The sequence below is a fragment of the Cryptotermes secundus genome, unplaced genomic scaffold, assembly GCF_002891405.2.
Source record: "Cryptotermes secundus unplaced genomic scaffold, Csec_1.0 scaffold463, whole genome shotgun sequence".
Lineage (NCBI taxonomy): Eukaryota > Metazoa > Arthropoda > Insecta > Blattodea > Kalotermitidae > Cryptotermes > Cryptotermes secundus.
This window is the reverse complement of record NW_019735561.1, coordinates 528,254-534,253: the sequence shown is the minus strand read 5'-3', so window position 1 is coordinate 534,253 and position 6,000 is coordinate 528,254. Positions and strand designations below refer to the sequence as shown.

The following is a 6,000-nucleotide window of genomic DNA, read 5'->3' as shown; positions in this document are numbered from 1 at the left end:
AAAAAGTGGTGCCCACCTGTTTTGACCTGTTTTGTTTTGTGCCATGATTTCTTACGCAGTTCGCAGACATATATGAAACGTATCTTCATTTAAATGTATGCAAACAGTCTTGAAGTAATTCATTTGAAATTAAAAAAATAATTAAAATGTATTTACGTATTCCACTGGAACAAATTCATTAGTTTCGAACCTCATGTTAACAAGACTGAAAAAATATGGTCATTGCATTAGAACTTTGGCTCGCCCACTTTCTTAATGCCTATGGATAAAAAAATCCGTTTTCTTTTTCACTCCGATAAACGTTTAACGAGTTTCTTTCGAAACGCGTACTGAAACAAACATAGGTTTACATGTAAAGTTTCCGAGTTATTCAGAATTCTAAATATTTGGTAAAATTGTCCAACATAAAATATCATTAAATTTCGTTGTTTTTCTACGGTTATATTCGCAAAGAAGGAGCGACAGACATGGGCGGAACTAAGGTGCGCATTTTGTAAACTTTTCGCGAAAGCGAAGATCAACATTTATTATGAAGTGTATGTATACATTCTTTGTGCCATTAACCATACTTCATCGGCGTCAGAGCCCTCTGCTGTACAGAGAGTACTAAACGTTCTAGCTTGCCCTACTAACCCGACTGAGTTCGCCGAGATTTTACTCAATGTTAACACTGGGGATAATGCACCCTTTGGAGCTTTGGAGAGAGCGAGGTGGTCATGTGTGAATGTTGCAATATGGTTATGGGCGGATGTCGTTGTCTTTTCCAGCTGTGAAGTAGATAAGCAATATAATGATGGGAGCAAGATAACGTATCTCGAGAAGAAGGTACGATTTTGATCTTTGGAGCTTAATAATTTACATAGTTCCTGAAAAGAGTTTGTTAGTTACAGATCTTAAAAGAAGGGATTTAAATCACTCCCTGTCATGGGAATAATAATGTAATGATCTAATTGAATTGCTTTATAAGGTTATATTATCTAATTATGTGCTTCCACTTATTTCGTCTTGAATACTTAGGACAAAATTATACCTAAACTGCGTTTATGCAGTTCGTTCATTCATTCATTTTCCATATATTTGTTAAATTACATTGTTTTTAAAGAACACTGTTTATTTTCGGATTATAATATTTATTAAAGGTAATTTCTGTAGAGGGGAGAGTTTATTATTTTATTTCCTCTTATCCATATACTTCAGAGGGCTAGGATAGAGGGGTCTGTGGCTGGAAGGGTCAAATATAAAAAGCGTTTTTAAGTATTACACAGTGTACCCCTTATATTTCCATCAGTGCTTCAAATATGTGTTTTGTGGCCTGACTAAAATAGTTGTCAGAAGTAGTGGTGGGTGGCTTTGGGGCAAAATTTTCATGACTGTCATACATTCTAATACAGTTTTGTAAACTTGTTGGGTTTCCACAGGAAATTTAGCTTCCTGTGTTCTTTAATTGCAGAGATACAACATTTTGCAAGTTTTGGTTCTCTGTACATTTCCTCATATCCTGATTTACTAGAATGCTTATAACTCTGGTACTAGTTAAGATAAAGACATCATTCTTGTACCAATTGGAAACCCTTAATTGGAGCTTTCATTTGCTATGCAGTTATATTTTTTTGGTACATTTGTGTTTTGATGTTAAGCTTTGTCCTAATTTATGAACAATGTATATCTATTTTCACGCAAAGTTTTTTTTCCAGAATATTTTGTAATTATTTAAGTACATTTCTGGGAAATTTCATGCTGGGACAACAATTGATTCATGATTTCCTTATAGCTGTAGGTTACATACATATTATTGTTGGTTGCTTGGATTAAAGATTACAGTAAGAAAGGAAAAAGGGAAACTAAGGAGATCTATTCATTAATCTGTTAAAATTAGTTTTTCATTTAAATAAGAAATATTACCTCTGATTGTAGCTATTTACAGTCTGAAAAACTGTGCAACAGGACTTGTTTTCATTGATAACATATGTGTAACCAATTGCAGTGTCTAGACAACTTTTGTGAGCATATTTGAAGCTAGAAGTCCTGAAATGTGGTGGTGGTGGTGGTGGAGGAGGAGGAGGAGGAGGAGGATACATGAGATAATTACTGGGATAAGAGAGATTAAAAATATTAGTTGAATTTTAATGTCATTCACTTGTAATATACTTACAAGGTACAAATCTTTTAATCTTTTCTACTTGATACTTTACATCTTGTGAGACTACTGTATATGTGGTGTTGAATACATTCAGTTCTGAAAACAAGTTTGTCTGAACTTGGTTTTTTGGGCAGGAATGACATAACATATTTTTTGAGTGAAGTGTTTGTACTTTCCTGAACCTCATTTTGAGCATTATCATTTCTTTGCTCTGGTCTTCAACAGTAGGATACTCAAAGGTAACTGAGGGAATCTTTACTAGAATCTACTTGTAAAGTTGTCTTGGCATCAAGCTGTGCTCCTCATAAGGGTTTTGCAGGCTTGCATTTCTTGCTGCCCCGGCAATTGCTCCCTCAATCCCATCGCATGCATCCTTGCCATGTGAATTTGTAAGATGTGCCATTCAGCATCCAAAGTCATTTATGTTGTACCAGAGATAGATGAAATTTTGAATATGAGGGACACCTGCCTGGCTAGGGAGAGCTGAGGAACACAACATGGACCCCATAATAGTGAAGATAGCGTGAGTGAAGCATGGACATACATTCTCAAATAATGATGACAATCAGTAGTAGCATGTAATAGTATATTGACATACGAGCTGATACTGTGTGGTAGTTCCACTCAATTAGCAGTTGCCTGCGGATGGCCTTATAGGACTGAAACATGTTGTAAGAGTGAAATAAAATGTGATTTTAATGACATTTTATGAATTTAAATGTGATTATAGTGACATTTTAAAATAAAAATTTATGTTGCATTAGAGATGGAAACAGGTGAGCAAGTGAAACTTCATGCAGAACTATTAGGCTTGTTTTGGACTCTATCCATCGTCTGGTATATATAGGACAAAAATCCACAATGTTTTGGACACTGGATCTGTCTCCATCCTCAGGTGGACCTACACAGTTGGGCCCGTTAGAAAGAGCTAGTCTCAATCAGAGACTAGCTCTTTCTAACGGGCCCAATTGAGTAGGTTATCCTGCCCCATCAACCTGAGGACGGAGACAGATCCATTCTCTAAAATGTTGTGGTTTTTTGTCTTATATACACCATTGTCAGAATCCTTTCAAGTCTAAAGAGAAATTTTTCCTGTTTCTATGCTGTGAGGCACCAACATAAAAAAAATAGTAATCCTTAGTCAGATGTTTTGATTTGCTGGGAGGAAAGCTGTATAATTTGGTGCGACATCATGTTTTAAACATAACCAAACTGATTTGCTGTGATTTTATTTTTTAAATAAGAAGTCAAAGCTGGATGAAGAGTTGCCCGAACATTGTTCCAAAGAAAACCTTGTCTTTGACCTTGACCTTGTGTGATGAACTAGTTCTCAGAAAAATCACAACCCATTTCTCCAGTTTTATGTTTAAACTTCAGTTCTTCATGGAAGTATGATGGTTGCTATACTTTAAAAGATTGGTGAAGCAGGATGCTTAGCTTTTCAACAGATAACTGTTAAAATTCAGTTCAAGACTGCACAGTTTTTTGCAGTGTTGATCTATCAATAGTCATCCACTGCTTATAGGTTATATTGTCTATGTTTTTTCAGATCTGTGTTCAGTGTTTCTGATTAGGTTCTCAGATCCTGCACACATCTCATGGCTTTCACTTGGCATATTATGAATAATTCTGGAAAAACATCCATCACAAGTTTTTACTTGCTTTTCAGTCAAACAATGCAATTTTGACCTGAAATCACATTGCACATTCTTTTGCATGGTTCACACACAAATGCACATGTACCACTTGCTCCACAGCCAACCCACAGTTTCATGGCCATAACACTGTAAACTGTGAAAAGCCTAGCTACTTGCGCTTAGGATTCTATTCCTTAAAACTTAAGTAGGCTTCTTGTAAGTTTCACAATATCTGTCATTTCTGAGGATGAACCTTCTTACCTTCTGCTTGTGTTGATTTCATCGAATACGCAGAACTGCTTCGCCATTTCATCTGTTGCAAGAAGCAGCGATTTTCCTGGTTTTACAGTTTGGCTTAATGAAATTCCTTTCTCTGGAACAGTGTGATTTGAGGCATTGAACTCTTGTTGGATGTTCCTAATTTACCAGCTCTGTGGAAAAATGTTAAAATTTGAACCCCTTCACACTTTTTTCCTCTTATGTGAAATTTTTTCTTCAACTGTGCTATCATTTCATCTTGTTTCTGTTAGTTCATGAAATTGAATGTTTTTCTTTTTATGGCTCCTAGGATGCTTGACTTGTAACAGCTTTATAGTATAAAGTGGTGACTCTTAATGAATGCACAGCCTTGTTCAAGGAAGAAACAACATTGGTCTGCTGAATTTTAAAACTGTTTCTCTTATGTTATATTCAGAGCTTGAAGATTCAGATGCTTCATTTCCAAAACTTTTGAGCAAATAATAGTTTTTGCACATTTTTTCATGGATTCTATGTTTCTGACTACTAGGAATTTGTTTTGTCATCCAGTCCAATACAAGATTTTCTTGGAACATGCTCTGTGACTGATATTCAGGGGATTACAATATAGTTTTAAAACATTAAGATCTTTGACACTTGTAGCCATGTTAAACTTGATAAAATAAATAAAAATTAGTTTTTCACTCGTATAAGGTGTGGGCCTTCTTGGCCCTTGCACCGCGACCACAGTGATCTATTGTACCTACAGTCAATTTTTTTCTCTTGGTCCAACCACTACAGAATTATGGAATAAGGAAATAAAGGTACTGTGATGGTGTAAAAAAATCCATCTCAAGATTTTGACAGATTTACAGCACCCCTAAATATGAAAATACTGTTTTGGGACTGTCGTCTGTTCATATGAGTGCTTGGATGTGCATTTTGCTAGCACCAGAGTGACTGGATTGAAGATTTTTCCCACCATAGGTCTGCCTGGTGAATACAAAGCTCCTAGTTCATAAAAGAGAGTGGAGGGGAGTGTCCTTCAAATGAGTCACAAGAAACTAAATGTAAATTTTCTCAAAAGTGGTTCTCATGATTTTTATTAAATGTCAGTAATTTATGGAGGCCATTGTCCAAAATAGGTGGTATCTTAAGGAAGATAGCAGTGTGTGAACCTGGGGACCAAACATGAAATGTTAATTTTCTCATAAATTACTTGACTGATACTCATTTCATGTTAATCGCCTATAAAAGTAGTCTACATAAATAATAAGGTTGTGTTTCTCATGTAACATTTAGAAGTTAATAGAAAATATTTATTTCACAGTTGTAGATGGCTCAAGATCCTTGGGAATATATGAAATAATTAAAGAAGGAGTGTTAAGCAGTGTGTACATGTCCTAATTGTAATCGGTGACCACCCAAGACTCCCTTTTGTATTCATTTAGGTGTCAAGTAGTTCATGCTGTCTAGCACTTCAGCAAGTGACTTATATGAACTGCTTGTCTTCTATTAGATAAGCATGACTTGCCAGTATTGTCTTTTATTCAAAATGGGTGCTTAGTTTGTAACTGAAAGTAATATATCCTAGTTTGGATTGTGGAGATAAGTGAGTTATGTGGTATGAAACAGATTTATGCAGACACAGCAATGTTTGTTTTTTAACGTCCTGCCTCAGATCTCTGTTTCTAAATTTTCTGATATTTGTGTATATTCCATTCATGAAGCAGAGGAAAAACCGTGTTCCTGTACTATACCAGACATGTGGGCTTGGCTTCTCTTATCTTATCTGCTGATTCATCAGCCAACCAGAGGCTGACATTGACTAAACTGTTATCATTTGCAGCTAGGTGATAAGTGTTACAAAATTGGAACTTGTCACATACTGCTTGTAGAAATACTTCTGTGAAGTTAACACCTGTGTGAGTGTTAAAAACACTTCTTTTGGTTTAAGTTTAGTTTATACATGCAGTATTGTGTTTC

At 35.6% G+C, this 6,000-nt stretch overlaps 1 protein-coding gene across 1 annotated transcript in view; it reads left to right on the top strand.

The window, feature by feature from the left end:
* The first annotated feature begins 605 nt into the window (after positions 1–605).
* Positions 606–6,000, top strand: part of LOC111869563 (serine/threonine-protein kinase Sgk1) — a 34,083-nt gene continuing 28,688 nt past the window's right edge. Inside the window, exon 1 of the mRNA XM_023861189.2 lies at positions 606–825. The gene's annotated coding sequence lies outside the window, so the exon portion shown is untranslated. The remainder of the gene's footprint in view (positions 826–6,000) is intronic.